Genomic DNA, 17500 nt, shown 5'->3' on the forward strand with positions numbered 1-17500 from the left:
CCCGTTTACTAAAAGAAACCTAACCTTGATCGTAAGTGGCAGACAGCAGGTTTGGTATTAAAAAAACTTTTGATCATATATCACTTTTAAGTATCGAAGAGTTCACTCAAAATTTAAGATGTGGAGTAGAGAATTTATGTTTTAATTCACTCGACTGTTTTTAAGTATCGTGGTTTTTTTTTTTTTTTTTTTTTTTTTCTGCCGATTCTGTCACTTTATTATGGGGACTCACAAAAGCCCTCGAGAGAAGAGAATTTCCTTTTAATGAGAAGAAGAAATTCTCACAAATTCTCACTACCTGTAAGAGACGCTTGAATCTGCAGTAACAGTATTAATTATGTAAGTTGGTTTCATGTTTCGTAATATTATGATTTGTTCAGCACTTCAGATATTTGAGATGTTTTTCAGTTGTATTTTATCTTTAGCTTATTAATATATATATATATATATATATATATATATATATATATGTACATATATATATATATATATATATATATATATATACATATATATATATATACATACATACACTTACATATACATAAACGAGAGTGTCCTCTGCCCTGAAAATCATTGATGTAATTAGATGCTTGCACATAAGCCTTTACTGATTTATTTACTTGCGCTATTAAGGGATCCATTATTAATGAGAACGTTTTGCCTTTTGAGCCGTGTATTCATTACTAAAACAAGGGATAATGAGCGACTACTAATGATAAATCTATAGTATGTATTACTTTTGAAAGGTAGCAAGTCAGTGTGGTACAGGCTACTTCAGCAGAAAATTCATAATGTATTGTGGATATGCATGCATGTATGTATAAAGAATTATTAAAAGCTCCACACACAAACTTTTGTTTCAGTGTGCCACCATATTCATGGTATAAGATCGAAATTGTACTTGAGCAAGAAAGCTTATGAAATATGGATTGTTAAATTACAGTACCCCGTTTTCTATGATTTGAACGTTTTCTATTTCCAAAAATATACGACTGCAGGAAATATTTGCCGTATTTAAATCATTAGCATAAATGAACTGTGATAAAAATCTCAGTATTCATTGAGATCTAAAGAGGTTAAGGACAGCGTAATAATGTTAATACACACACACACACACACACACACACACACACACATATATATATAAAATATATATATGTGTATGTATGTATGTATGTATGTATGTATATATTATATACATTAATTGTCGTGTTAAACCGTAAGCATAAAAGAACTATAATTAAAAAAGTCATTTGGGGTTTTAAGAGGTTAAAGACAGTGTAACAAAGTTAAAACTTTAGGAAAGCCCTGTGCGAACAAAAGGCTGAGTTAATGGCCAAGTACTGTACTAACTTCATCAGGTATAAATATGTGACATGGTCATTAAAATTTAAAGTCGACAAGAATATGTAACATCTTAATAGCATAAAATTTTTTGTCAATCTGTAGCCCAGAGGAGACGTCTTAAAGTATGCATTGAATAAGTTTAATTGATCAAAAAGATTTGATAGTAGTCTCGTATGGCTAGAAAGAATAAATGTTACTGTAGAGGAGGTTTCGAAAGCAGTAGGTAATATGACACAGAGGGGAAAATTATTATCTTGAGGTCAGGTAACTAAATTATGTTAAACAGAACTCGTAAGGCGATACGGAAAAGTTCAGCTGCTAAATAATGAAGGTAAATGCAAAGTAATTTAATTCAAAGCAGTGAGACTGGATTAAAGAGACACTTCTGAAAGCACAGAATAATACTTGAAATCCGGTAAATATAATTCCAATTCAGAGATTCATCAATTTTCCTGGCGTTGCGATTGCTATGGTCATTGGCAACAGAATAAGATATTACATCTTAATGAGTTTTCATATTTGTTTTTAAAACTTCTAGTTTAGAAATTAACTAAGATAATGCACACACACACACACACCATTGCATTCAAAACAGTTTAATTTCAAGATGTAGGTAGTGATAACCTAGATGTTGAATTTATGTATTCAGGAAAGAAACAAAAAAAAAAAACCTTCTTTAAACTGTAGCTGTGAGGAAATTGAAAGGGTCGGTGGTTGGGAATGGATCGGGAGGGGTGGGCCGGGGGGGAGGGTGGGTGTGAGGGGGGGATTGGGGGGTTGATGCCGAGGAGCAGGAGGCTGATGGCGAGATTGAAAATAATGACTTGATGTTAGAAAGTTAAAATGTGGAGGCAACGACAGGAGTGGTACTTATTTGATGCAGGAAAGCGCTTTATTTTAAAGAAAAACTGAAGGTAAACGAAAAACTCGGAGAAGAAGAAGAGAGAGAAGAGAAGAGAGAGAAGGAGAGAGAGAGGAGAGAGACGAGAACAAAGAAGAGAGGCAGGCTTAGTAGGCTTATTGCTTTGAAGTTGATCATGTGGAAAGTGGTAATCAAACCTGGGTGAAAAAAGTTAAGGTTTGGAGAAGCGAAAGTTAAAAGTGTAGAGGCAAATCAGTTAGCAAATTTTAACGTTAAAATGCTTAATAATTAAACATGAGAATAGAGACAAAAAAGTGATGTACGAAGTGATGGACCTGACTGAGACAACAGTAGTTTTATTTGTGTATTATATATATATAGATATATATATATATAATATATATATATATATATATATATATATATATATAGTATATATATTATGTATGTATGTATGTATATATGTATGTAAAGGCCCATTAAACACTCTGGTTTCAAATTAAACTAAGTACTACATTTCGGTGGACTGCCTCCCACCCTTATCAAGTAGTGAATGACAGAAGTTACATTTGCGAAATATATAGCAGGAGTCAGTCCACCCAAATATAGTCCTTAGCTTCAAGCCAGTGTGTTTTTAATGGGCCTTTTAGTACTTGAGACGTATCCTGTTTTAAACAGAAGATTTTATTTCATATTTTATACATACACATGCACACACACACACACACCCACACACACACACATTATATATATATATATATATATATATATATATATATATATATATGTGTGTGTGTGTGTGTGTGTGTGTGTGTGTGTATGTGTGTGTGTGTGTACGTATGTATTTATATCGATGTGTGTCTGTGTAATTGAAACAGACAGTGATTCACACCACACAAATAATTGTATATATATATATATATAATATATATATTATATATATATATATATATATATAATATTATAGATATATATGTATTATATGATATGATATTATATTATATTTCATATATATATATTATATCATATATATATATATATATATATATATATATATATATATATATATATATATATATATATCTATATACTATATATATCTGTCAAACTAAATTCAGCTAAACCCAGCTAAATTCGTCCGTGACTCCGCCTCAAGCGAGACCCCATCCTTCCTTCGCCATCCTATTATGCGGGATGATCTGCCGGTGGGATTTTGTAAAGTCGGTTCAAAAATATGAACGCTGGCGAGGAAATGCAGAAGCACTTGTACACCAGAAGGAAAAGGGGAAGGGAAGTCGTGAGATTCTGGGTAGAGAGAAAACGATGATGATTGTGATCTTTTTCCACAATATTATTATTATTATGTAGAATCTACCGATCACTTTTTTACCATACATATGTAACTGTAATAGCCACAATGCCCTCTTAACTTCTCGAATTCTTTGCTCTTTTTTTTTTTTTGATACGCTTATCACTACAAAGTCTGAAGATCCAAGTTCAAAGAAATTTTTGAAGAAATTGCGATCTCCGGTATCGGGAAACGAACCCAGGTCCCATAACCACGCCGAAGGATTCTTTATTTATTTATTTTGCAAAGAATGTTTTGGTAGGAAGAGCAGGACTTCAAACATGATGGAAATTTTGCTGGATGTTATGTTCGAATTTGTTTTCTTTGGCTTGGTTTCTTTCTTGGTTGTAGAATTAAGTTTGAAGTCGAAAGAATAAGTAGTTCGTAAACAAGTAAGCAAAATGAAGTAGCAAGAGAAAAGAAAGGGTCTTTCCCACTTTATTTATGTTATGCATTTTGAAACTGGAAAAGGATGTATGTACATAATCTTGACATCCTGATACTCAAAACGTCCTTCAAGCTTTTCCGTTTTTTTTAAACTCGTAAGAAAGGGATGATTAATTTTTCAGCCTTGTTTGTTTCTTGTTTCGAGGACAAACGTATCACTTGGTACGGATGCATGTACCTACATAATCTTCAAGTCCTCATACTCAAGATAGTTTCCTTCAGTTTTTCCCTTTGTATTTTGAAAACTCAAAAGAATCTCTCACAAATATTTCAACCCTCAAAACCTCATGAATATCGCAGTAGAAAAAACTAAAGATGCATTTTTTTTCAAGGCTCATGAGGATCTCGGAGAAATATGTACATTTCAACCCTCAAAATTCATGAATATCTCAATAAAAATAGATTATATCTTCATCCTAACAAACTCACGATTTTCGCAATGAAAAAATGCATCTCAACCTTTAAAAACTCATGAATATCTCAATAAAAAAGAGTATGTCTACATCCTTACAAACTCATGAATATCTCAATGAAAAAATACATCTCAACCCTTAAAAACATATGTATCAGTGGAAAAAGTGCATCTCAACCCTTAAAAACTTGCATCTCGGTGAAAAAGTGCATCATAACCTTTAAAATCTTGTGAATTACTCGATGAAAAAAGTGCATCTCAACCCTTAAAAACTTTCGAATTACTCGATGAACAAAAGTGCATCTCAACCTTTAAAAACTCATGAACATCTCCATGAAAAAAGTGCATCTCAACCCTTAAAAACTGATTAATTACTCGATGAAAAAAGTAGTACATCTCAACCCCTAAAAAACTCATGAATATATCACTGAAAAAAAAGTTTATCTCGACCCTTTCATTCATGCTTACAGTTTTGATCGTGCTGCATCATTGAAACCTTATGAATAAAACCTGCACGAATAAACCTCCTGTGGAGGGGATCCGACCACCTCGCGAATGAGGCCACGACGTCTGTCAAGTCGATCGATTTAGGCAAAACCATTTTTTTTTTATTCCTTCGCTGTTTCCTCTCCCACTTTTTTTTTTAAAAATCAATCTCACTCATCCATTCACTTTTTCAGTTATATGCAGAAGTTTTACGAGCGATGACTGGCTGCTGGCTGCTATAGTGGATTCACATCAACCGTACATTTGATGTCTAGGCCAGTCCCTTACGACGCTCCTGATTGGCTTTTGATGATAAGCCAATCACAGGACTGGAAACTCTCAGTCTCTCTCGAGAGTTCATCGAGGCAGGATTTATGTTCCTCCTCTCCTGAGGGATGCATTTGAGAGACGTATCCCTCAGGAGAGATGAACATAAATCCTGCCTATGTGAACTCTCGAGAGGGACTGAAAGTTTCCAGCCCTATGATTGGCTTATCAACAGCCAATCAGGAGCTTCGTAAGGGACTGGCCTAGACATCAAATGTACGGTTGATGTGAATCTATTATAGCAGCCGCTGCTGTCGCGCAGGGAAAATATAATAGAATATATAAAAGAAAAAACGGTTTTTAAGAGCCAAGTGTAAAAAATCAAGACTTGGAGATGGTTAGAGTAGTAGCAGCACCACCACCCCACAATCGAGAGAGAATATAAAGCGGAGGGGGACAGTTATACTGTAATGGAAGGCAGAGTCGCCGGCCTGAATTCGCAATGAACGGGGATGGGAATTAGCGATCGCGGAAATGTGGTAATTTAGAGAAATTCAAGGGCGCGGAGAGAGAGAGAGAGAGAGAGAGAGAGAGAGAGAGAGAGCTTTTGAAATGTGAGGCCATTATGTGTGTGTGTATGTTATTACAACTGCTGTATTTCATTGATATAACTGTAGGGTGTTGCGTTTGCACGACGGTGTTCGAGTTCGAGTCGTGCCTGCGGCCACCAGTCGACCCATTCGTGAATGGGTGACATAGAACTAACAGCCTGAGCAAATTCCTTTCGAGATATATATATATATATATATATATATATATATATATATATTATAATATATATATATATATATAGAGAGATTTTTGAGAGAGAGAGAGAGAGAGAGAGAGATGAGAGACGAAGAGAGAGAGAGAGTGTTGATAAGAAATACACTGTAGTATTCATAAAGATACTTAATGGATAATTATCAATTTAATGATTAAATCTTGTTAACGGGAAGAAGTGAGAGAACTAACATCAATATAAAGAATAAGACGGAAACAGAGAGAAGAAAATTTTATTTCACGAATAAAAACGAAAAATGAAGTATAATCACAGAGTGAAACGATACCAGCAGAAAAAAAAATGAGTCACGAAAGGAAAATATCGATGACAATGGAAGCAAAGGAAATGACGAAGAAAGCGGGAGATGGGAAATCAGAATTGACGGGAAAAAAAAAAAAGAAAAAAAAAAATTGATATTCCTTTTCGTAATTGAATCGGAGTATATAAAGTTCGGGGAGAGCGAGTTTTACATCACTTCATGACGAATCACTTCTTTAAAGGGATTCGGGGGTCCTAATGGAACGAAGTTCCAAACCTTCGCTCTTGTTATTTCTTTTCCTTTGGGATTATTTTTTTTATTATTTTTTTGCGTGCTCACTCGTACACACACACATGCACACGCACATGCAGTGTATATGTATGTCTATATATATATATATATATATATATATATATATATATATATATTATATATATATATATATATATATATATATATATATATATATATATATACATATATGATATACATATAAAATACACAAACATACAAACAAAATATATACTTGTGTATATAGAATATATACATGCATATATATATATATATTTTATATATATATATATATATATATAATAAATATACATACGTCTGTATATACTATAATATAGATATATATTATATATATGCATGTATATATTTTTTATATACACATGTATATATTTTGTTTGTATGTTTGGGTATTTTATGTACACATGTATATATTCTCTATGTATGTTTGTGATCGTGAAGAAACCTCATCCACAAGTCAAGAAATTCACTTGCATCAATACTGCAAATGCAAGAGTGCGCATACTGCATGCGGAGTTTGTGGCCTTCTCATTTCATGTTTACATTAATGCAAACTCACAGACATTTATGCACAAATAAACGTAGAAATACTTCATGACAGTTGAGTGTACTTACACGCGTTTCAGGATAGATTTGTTCATTTTGTTCATCTGCAATCTAATACCTGTATGAACTTTCATTTTTTTTTATTCGGGCGAAACTGAAAAAATAGATATCTACAATCTTTTATATTTCATTGCAACATCATTGAACAGTATTGCAGCCATTTTTTATGTCCCCTGTCCTATTTTAATATGTTTTTTTTTTATTTGCTTTTCCCCCTCCCCTACCCCTTTTCCCTTGACCTTCCCACCCACCCACACCCTCTCCCTTCACCCCCTCCCTTCCCCCTTTCTCGCGAGGGGTAAAAAAAATATCAGTGCAGGTCTGCTGATTCCGAAAAGATCCCATAACATGGCAAGCCTTAGGTTTCAATGTGGGCATAAGTCTTGATGAACGACATTGTAAAAGAAAATTGGGGGAAATTTTCCGTATCTCTCTCTCTCTCTCTCTCTCTCTCTCTCTCTCTCTCTCTCTCTCTCTCTCTCTCTCTCTCTCCGAAGTAGGGCGTCATTTGTAAATTTTCTTTACGGCGGTTCGCCAAAGTCCCCGTGTCACACTCCATTTCACTTTCAATTTCGTTTTGAATCGCTCCAGATTTATTTTTTAATCTTTTTTTTTTTAAATAACGTCGTCCTTTTAAATAGCCGTGTCCGTCATTCGTCGGAAGTTGTGGGACGTTTTTTTTTTATTAACCTTTCGTTCGTGGTGTATTTTTTTTTTCAATATTCATTTTACTTACGTTTTGATTTCGTCTCTTAATGATGTCTTGCGTGGAGAGAGTTTTTATTTGAAAAGGAGACGTTTAGAATATTAAGTTGTTTTTTCATTGTGTTTTTCTTTCTTTTGTGAACGAGTTTATGCTGTTTTTCTGGAAGGATTGCTGAAATACTGGAAATGATATATTTCGTCTGGAAAAGTTTGTTGTATTAACTCATTGGTCTGTTGCGTATATAGTATATATATATATATATATATATATATATATTATATATATATATATATATATATATATATATTATATATATGTGTGTGTGTGTGTGTGTGTGTGTGTGTATGTGTGTTTAGTGTGTGTGTGTGTGTTTGTGAGTGTGTGTGTGTTTCTGAGTGGGTGTGCAGAATTATTTGGTGGCATACATAAAATGGCTATACTAGAGTTTGTGATTTTTCTTGATTTTGAATTATTAGTTTCATAGGTACTTCATGGTTTTATGTTTACTATGAATACTACGCAGCACACACTCGCATATAATATGTAATAATACATATGTATAAAAACATTGTGTACATATGTATGGATGGGTGTATGTGTGTGTGTCAGTGAATACATGCAGCCGTATTGTATGTTTTATTATACGATTGTGGTTTCTTTCAAACTATTTTTATCGTTACAATTTTTTTCCGTACTTCACAATAAATTTGGATTTACTTCCAATTTGTACGTTTCCAGTGTTATTAACGCTTTTGGAGAACATTGATTACATACGGTAATGAAAACTTGTCTTATGAGGTTTTCCATCTACTGAGCTTTGGAAATTAAATAACTTCCAAGAGTTAATTTATTCATACCTGAATTTGTTTCTTTAGTTTTATTATAGGTGCTGAATGATCTTCAAGTTTGAATACAGTTACGGGTACAGGGAAAAGTTTTGTAACTATGCAGGATGCAGAAAGGAAAATAAATTTAGTAATGAGAAAGGGATATACAGCTACGACGACAAATGCAATTCGGAAGAACCTTACCTTTGCGAATTGGACGACACCACGCGAGTTAAAACTCCAACTCAAAGGACTATAGTGAACTATAGCGGACACTCAACCAAATCTTTATAGTTTTGAGAAGTTTACGCCAACTTTTTTTTTGTTTTTGTTTTCGGCTTTTGCTTTGCTTATTCTTTTATTGAACGACTCTGTTTCCGGAGCTAAACTTTCTGTCGCGCCTTTGGGGAAAATCTTAAAAAAAAAAAAGTTTGCGAATTACAAAAAAAGTTCCCTTATCTATCAAAGAATAGACAAGAGAGCTTTTCTGCCTCTCTCTCTGCGACTACACCCCGCAGACGAGGTCAGCCAAGCACCTGCTGCTGCCCCCTTGGCACAGGTCAGCTGTGAGAAACTGTCCGGCGCGAGAGAGAGATAGAGAGAGAGAGGGGAGAGAGAGAGACAGCGACAGTGAGAAGACTATTCGGGACCTTCCGATACCACGTGCGCTCAAAGGGGAGGCTCACACGCCACTGATCTCTCTCACTGACGGAGAGGCTAAATTCTCTCTCTCTCTCTCTCTCTCTCTCTCTCTCTCTCTCTCTCTCTCATACACACACTTACACACTTACGTACTCACGCATACGCCGGTCAAATCCACCTGCTTATTTCATTCTTTTACTCAGTGTGGGATTTTTGAGTGCATGTCAAGGTAGGAAAGTTGTTAGGAATTTTTTTTTTCTTTTTATCAAATGCATTTAATTATTTCTGCTTATAGATTTTTTATTCAGGAATATAGAGTATAGATGATGGTCAGTACTTACAGGAGATACTACATGCGCTCGTGCGCGCAAGATAAACACATACACAGATGCGTGACACACGCGCGCGCACACACACACACATATATATACATATGTATATATATGTATATATATATATATATATAAATCTGTATATACATATACGTTTGTGTATGTATTATGTAATTATGTATGTATGCATGTTTATGTATATGCGAGTGGAGGGATGCTACATAAATTGTTAAAAGTAGAGGATGAATGACTCAGATTAAATGATACATCAGCCGAAGGTTTTGCAAGATTTTTTAGAATACTTGGACAAGTGATTTACAGTGGATAAATGTCTTAATGTCATGGCAATTGAAAGACTTGAGACGAAGGGCACCATTAGTTGATGGGATTACTAATGCGAGGTTGCGATGTGGATGTGGTGCTTTTTTTTTTTTTTTTTAGTGGTTGACTCTGGTGTGTAAGGTATCTCTGGGAAAGGAAAAAGTCCCTAGAAGGAATTAGATGAATGCGGAATCGTACCTTTGTATTACAGAGGAGGGGGGGGGGTGGAAATACTACTGGTATTATTATATGGACATAATCTTTCATGATTTACCTTGAAGGTGATAGGCAGGTGATTGATTGAAAAAGGAATCCCTATAGGCAAAGAGGATTTTGAGTTTAAACAAGAACGTATTTGTGTAGGTCAATAACGAAAGTAGTGTGTCATAAGTTTGAGAGTAAACAGAAGAAGCTAATTGTGTTGGGTGGCGGTTGTTTCGACACTTTGTTGGAGAGTCTTTGTGTAAATTTATGGAGGGTTGTAGTGTGAAGATTTTATCCACTTGGGTTCATTGGTTAGTCAACTATTAAAGGATGAATGTGGCAATTACAGTTAGTTTTTATCTATCTGAAGCCACTCCATGTATGGGAATGTGTAATTGAAATAGAAACAGTTTTATACTTTCACACAATAGACACACACACACATATGTATATATATACACACACATATATATATATATACATATATATGTGTGTGTGCATGTATGTGTATGTGTTGCATGTGTATATGTGTGTATGTGCGCGCGCGCGTATATGAGAAAAAGCTTTGGTATTTTTAATTATTTTTATGTAAAGCAGAGTGTTTACAATGAATTTTGATATCAAAATATTGGGAAACGTTCGAGTAAAACATTGGTTTTGTATTGCTCCATTTCAGTCCGAGATAGAATAGTACTTTGTTCCTTTGAAAATGCAGTAATTTAAATTTTTTTTCTCTTGGTGAATTTATATTTGCAAGTGAATTTATGTAAAATTTATGTATAAATGAGATCATTTTGGGTATTTTGACTTCTCCAAACTGCAGATATACAAAAGGGCATTGAGCTACATGAATTGATATATGTAATGAAAGTGAAAAACAATAACCAGAATCAAGTTTTGATATTGAAATGAAACAGTACTTAGTTAATTCATCTTGAAATACACTGTCGAATCCCGTCTCTACATGAAAGCAGATTTAGAAAATATAAAAAAACTACTTTTGTTATTGAAATTAGACTGTACTTTGTTAATTCATCTAGGGAAGCACTTTCGATTCCCATCTTCACTTGAAAACAATTATATAAAATACAAAAAAAAAATGCTTTTGATATAAGTATGAAATATTAATTTGTCGGTTAATTTAGGAACACTGTCGATTTCCATGTTTACATGAAAACTGAATTTGACAAACTAAAAAATTACTTTCGTTATTGAAATTAGACTTCTTTGTATTCCGAATACACCATCTATTCCTATCTGTACATAAAAATAATAAAAAAGCCTCCTTTTTTTTTTTTTTTTTTTTTTTTTTTTAATGAAACAGTACTTGCCAATTCACGTATGAATACCCTCTTGCTTTCCATATTTAAATTAAAAAAAAAGGGGGGGGGGGAGGGTGATGCTTCCTAGATAAGTGACCCCCACTTTTTTCGGGGGTTGTTATCTATGACTAACATTTCTTGGGGGTCGTTATCTCTATCGTATTTACAGTCTTTTGTAAGTTTTTACGGTAATCCCCAACGGGCTTGTACTAAACACGCCTAAAAGGTGGAGACATACCCGGTTAAAAACTCTTTACACATATCCAAACACACACACACACACATACACACTCACATTGTAGTCTTCCGTTACCCTCCTCCCTTTCCGGCGAGATCGATTCGCCTTAGAAACCACACATGCCAGGTCTGTTTTCTCCCTGAATGGGGTGATTTAGAGGGTTTCTACTCGGAAACCAATAGCCACCAAGGCTTAATCCACTGTAACAAGATTTGTGAATTACTGAAGGACTCTCTCTCTCTCTCTCTCTCTCTCTCTCTCTCTCTCTCTCTCTCTCTCTCTCTCTCTCGTGGTCATCATAATAAGGAAATGGGGCTGATTGGTGGTGTGGGTTTACGATTTGATTATAGTGATGTGTCTAGCATACATACTTATCTGTGTATGTATGTGTATGTATGCAGTGGTGCATATAGCTTGTTTGAACACACATTCATATATATGTGTGTGTGCATATATATATATATATATATATATATATGTATATATATATATATATATACAATGTGTGTGTACATATATGTATATATATGTACATATATATATGATATATATATATAATATATATATATATATATATAATATATGTATGTATGTATGTATGTATGTATAGATAGATAGATAGAGTGTAAGATTCATGAAGTCAGTTAAATCAGATACATTGTACTGCAGGGAAGCATAAAGAGGATGCTTATTTGTAATGGCATTGTAAATATAAGTAGGTCCTGGATACCCGAAAGCTTTATAGATTACGCGTAAACGCAATAAGTGATGGCCGTGCATACGTAATGGGGATTGACTAGGCGCTAGATTATAAATGTAAGTGTTAAGTAGAGTCTAATAAAAGTGCCCATAATACTGGAATTGGAATGGGAATCAGATTCTGGAATCTGGTAGTCGACTCTCTGTTCCTTTTAACGTGAAGATTAAGATGTTGGTATGATAATTCCAAGTTCTGTTAGGATGTGGCAGCCCTACAGTAAATTATGTCCTGAAGACATGTCTGTAACTTATCGCATACATATCACAGACATGTTGAAAACAAGTCCGCGACTGTAGTAAAACATGTCATAAAAGCATATCAGTAACTTATTACATACATATCACAGACATGTTGAAAACAAGTTAGTGACTGTCGTAAAACATGTCATAAAAGCATATCTGTAACTTGTTATATATATATATATATCACAGACATGTTGAAAACAAATCAGCGACTGTAACTCTAGTGCATGTCATAAATGCATGTCTGTAACTTATTGCATACATATCACAGACATGTTGAAAACAAGTCAGCGACTGTAACTATAGTAACATGTCATAAAAGCATGTCTGTAACTTATAGCATACATATCACAGACATGTTGAAAACAAGTCAGCAACTCTTACTGTACCAAAAGATTTCATAAACGCATGTCTGTAACTTATCACATACACTTCACAGATATGTTGAAAGCAAGTCAGCGATTGTAACTGTGCATGTCATAAACACATCTGTAACTTATCATAAACATATCACAGACATGTTGGAAACATGTGTAACTTATCATATACATATCTCAAACATGTTGAAAACAAGTCAACGGCTGTAAAGTAGAGAACGGACTTTTCGTAGTCGGTAAGTAATCGTTTGAAACATTAGTTAGAATTACCAATAAGTCGTTAACTTGTATTCGACATGTTTGTGACATGTATGCTTTAAGTTGCCGACGTGTTTATAACATGTTTCAGTGAAGGATAGACACGTCCTTATTCATACGATAATTCCGCCCATAATAAGTCCCAGAGGAACAAACATCGAGAGGCCTAAGAGGCCTATAACACTGGAACATTTGTACACACACCGCCCTCAGCATCCATTGTCGTATGTGATCCGGTAGCCTTTGTGTGAGACCTTATTTTTTTTATTTAACGACTTCTTAATTTCTCCAGGCTTTGTGGTATGACAAACATAATTAATTGGAAAATGCTCCCTACTTCCGTCTCCTTTTAAACATAATTGGTTATATAATTATCTGCCGCCGACTTACTACTTTCTTCGTAATTCGTATTCATTTTCATAAAATCAGCTACAGATTCCGAGACGAAATTGTCTCCCCAAGTTGTATAATGGAGGTATCTGGAATATACATGTTCCGTTATATATATATATATATATATATATATATATATATATATATATATATATATATATATATATATATATATTCCTCTGTTGACAACAACAGGAATGGGATTCGAAGATGACAAAATATTCGCGTAAATCTTTCCTGAAACGATAAATTCCGAGATGGAATCCTTCGTCTTCGGAAAATGTGATTAAAAAAATATATGTATCTGTTTTCGTCGTGAGAGATATTTTATCGGACAGAAATTCCTTTAGCTTTAAAGTTATTTTTTTGTGTATACGTATCTCTTTTAGGCTTAAGAAGCTGGGAATGGTGGAAAGACAAATAAGGTCTGTTCGCCGTAATCAAAGGAAAGGAATGAAAAGGCTAAATTGATGGTAAAGGATTAGTTTCCTTTCAGGTGATTGCGAGCTTTCTACTTGAATTAAAACATTAGACAATTTGGGGAAGCCTGGAAAAAATGAAGGCTGGGTATTCAACATAAGATGTATCGAGTAAGATTTCAGTTACTACTTGGTATCTGAAACAAATTGCTTCACATTTAGAATATACATTAATTCTTATTAATGATACTATATTCATGCAGGCATTTTTTCAATGACATTAAAAATGTTTGGTCCTGTTTTCTGGCCAATCTGTAAAACTATGTTGTCCTGTTTTCTGGCCAATCTGTCTCTTTGGTTAGCCTTACCTTAGAGATATAAACAAGTATTCTATTTCAGAATACATCAAAACGAAATGTAATATAATTGATTGGCATGGGAAAAGGCTGTAAATGGTTTAATTAAGAGAGAAAAATTGTAACCTATGACACACACACACACACACACACACACTTAAATGAACCTAAAGATATGCCCCTACACAGTAATTGCCGTTTAAGCAGGTTATGAAAAACAGTACGACGTCACCGTAGATAAAGAGAGGACAGAAAGTGTCTCCAACAATATATATATATATATATATATATATATATATATATATATATATATATATATATATATATATATATATATATATATATAAAGTTGGTTCCTCATCGGAAAGCATAACATTCTACCCAGACTATCACTTCATCGGAAGCAGAGTCAATCAAAATTAGATACTAGGTAACTGAATAAGGTTTTCGTGACGTATTTATCCCGCTCTGGTCCGGGAGTGTTGGCAATTCTGCTCGATTGCGTGTGAAACGATCACGGATACCAACATTGCGTTTGTCACGCAATTCGGAAAGGGGGAAATGTGTTTAGAGCAGATGGTTGCACTATAATTTCAAGCAGTTAGTCTTAACTTTTCATAATCACAGTAAATAAAATAACAAAACGTATTAATGTTATCTAGACAATAAGAAAACAACCCTTCTTGATAATCCTTCATAAATGCATCGCATGGATGATTCAGAAAGGAGTGGTGAGGATAATGTATTACCCTAATAAATTTCTCAACAAAAAAAATGACAAAATACGCTCTTCTTGTTAATGAAATAACTGTGGCAGAAAACTGAATATACGCAAATTTTTCACAAGGAAAAGTGACCAAAACATCAGAAACTGAGGAGGAAAAAGATTAAGTGTCTTGTCGTCACGGCAAATTTTTTATTCAACCCAACACGATTTGCCAGAAACCTCCATTTTAAAAACAGTGGGAATTAATAAACGTTTCTGTGCTAGATGATATTCACACACATCACACACACCACACACACACACACACATATATATATATATATATCATATATATATATATATAATATATATATATATATATCATATGTGTGTGTGTGTGTGTGTGTGTGTGTGTGTGTGTGAATATCATCTAGCACAGAAACGTTTATTCATTCCCACTGTTTTTAAAATTGAGGTTTCTGGCAAATCGTGTCTGGTTGAATAAAAAATTTGCCGTGACGACGAGACACTTAATCTTTTTCTTCCTTAGTTTCTGATGTTTTGGTCACTTTCCCTTGTGAAAAATTTGCGTATATTCAGTTTTCTGCCACAGTTATTTCATTAACAAGAAGAGCGTATTTTGTCATTTCTTTTGTTGAGAAATCTATTAGGGGTAATACATTATGCTTTCCGATGAGAAACCAACTTTTTGTTGCGCAGAATTGGTTGCTGTATTCGACGGTGTTTGTATTTGAAGAAACTGATGTTGTATTGTTTATGGACTGAGAAATAAATTAGATTTTGCCCTGACTATGGAAGATTAATAAATGCATTCTCCTTAAAATCAGATTTGTTAAATTGTTGCGTCGCTTAACTTGCTTAGGATCTAGGAAATCAATAGCAACAACATACCTACATACCTTATTTTCATCTGAAATGATAATGAGATTAATAATACATAAGCAGTCCCCTCCCTTCTCCTCTTTCCCCCACTCCAAAAAAACTAATAGAATGTACATAGTTTCCCTTTCGTAAATTCCCTTTATCCAAAGGAAAAATGCAGGAATGATAAAACGGTTGTTTTTATTGTACCGGGGTATTCCATTTGATCTGATATATTTCACCTACTGAGATTCCATCGTTCGTGAAAATATTACTTCGCAAAGTATTGTAATATCCACTTTAGATATTATATGAGTTTTACTTTACTTTTATATGGGATGATCATCTTCATTTATTTGTCAAAGAAAATACTTTACGGTTTTATTTTGGACAAAATCGAGTTCAGAAATTTTATTATTTTCTCCTAAATATAAAATGAAACTAAAAACAGATTTGAGTTTTAAAAAAAGGCTTTAATGTTTTTAAGATACGATCCTGTTAACGTTTTTAAGATACGATCCTGTTAACGATTGTAAGATACGATCCTGTTAATATTTTTAGAATATAATCCTGTTAACGTTTTTAAGATACGATCCTATTAGCGTTTTTAAGATAGAATCCTGTTGAGGTTTTTAAGATACGATGCTCTTGATTTTTTTTAGAAACGAACCTATTAGCATTTTTAAGATACGATCTTGTTAACTGTGTTTTTTTTAGAAACGATATTAATATTCGATCCTTTTAACGTTATTAATCGTTTATCCTGTTAACTTTTTCAATACTCGATCCTGTTAACGTTTTTTAGATACAATCCTGTTAGCATTTTTAAGATACGATCCTGGTAACTTTTTTAAGATTCGATCCTTTTAAATCTTTTAAGATACGTTCGCGTTAACGTTCTTAAGTAAGATACGATCCTGTTAACGTTTTTACGATGCAGTCCTATTAACATTTTTAATATACGATCCTGGTAAAGCTTTGAAGATACGATTCTATTAACGTTTTTAAGATACGATCTGATTATCGATTTTAACGTGTGATCCTGTTAACGTTTGAAGATGCGTTCTTGTTAGCGTTTTAAATATACGATCCTGTTCCTGTGCTTAAAGTACGAATTGCGATCCTGTTAACGTTTTGAAGATACGTTCTTGTTAACGTCATAAATATACTATCCGTTACCGTGTTTAAATTACGATCCTGTTAACGTTTTAAAGATTCGTTCTTGTTATCGTCTTAAATATACGATCCTGTTACCTTGTTTTAATTACGATGCTGTTAACGTTTTTAGATACGATCCTGCTAGTTTTTTTTTCAGGTGCGAGCCTGTCAACGATTTTAAGATACGA

The 17500-nt window shown here is 33.7% G+C and overlaps 1 long non-coding RNA gene across 2 annotated transcripts in view; it reads right to left on the minus strand.

Moving 5' to 3' along the window:
* Positions 1 to 9390, minus strand: part of LOC135224196 (uncharacterized) — a 262116-nt gene extending 252726 nt beyond the window's left edge. The window contains exon 1 of one of the 2 annotated variants that reach the window (XR_010316675.1): positions 8907 to 9390. This is a non-coding gene — a long non-coding RNA (uncharacterized LOC135224196). Of the gene's footprint in view, positions 1 to 8901 lie in introns of both variants that reach the window. The other variant, XR_010316676.1, reaches the window with a different exon arrangement.
* Between the last annotated feature and the right edge of the window lie 8110 nt (positions 9391 to 17500).

This window comes from Macrobrachium nipponense, chromosome 10, assembly GCF_015104395.2.
Source record: "Macrobrachium nipponense isolate FS-2020 chromosome 10, ASM1510439v2, whole genome shotgun sequence".
Classification (NCBI taxonomy): domain Eukaryota; kingdom Metazoa; phylum Arthropoda; class Malacostraca; order Decapoda; family Palaemonidae; genus Macrobrachium; species Macrobrachium nipponense.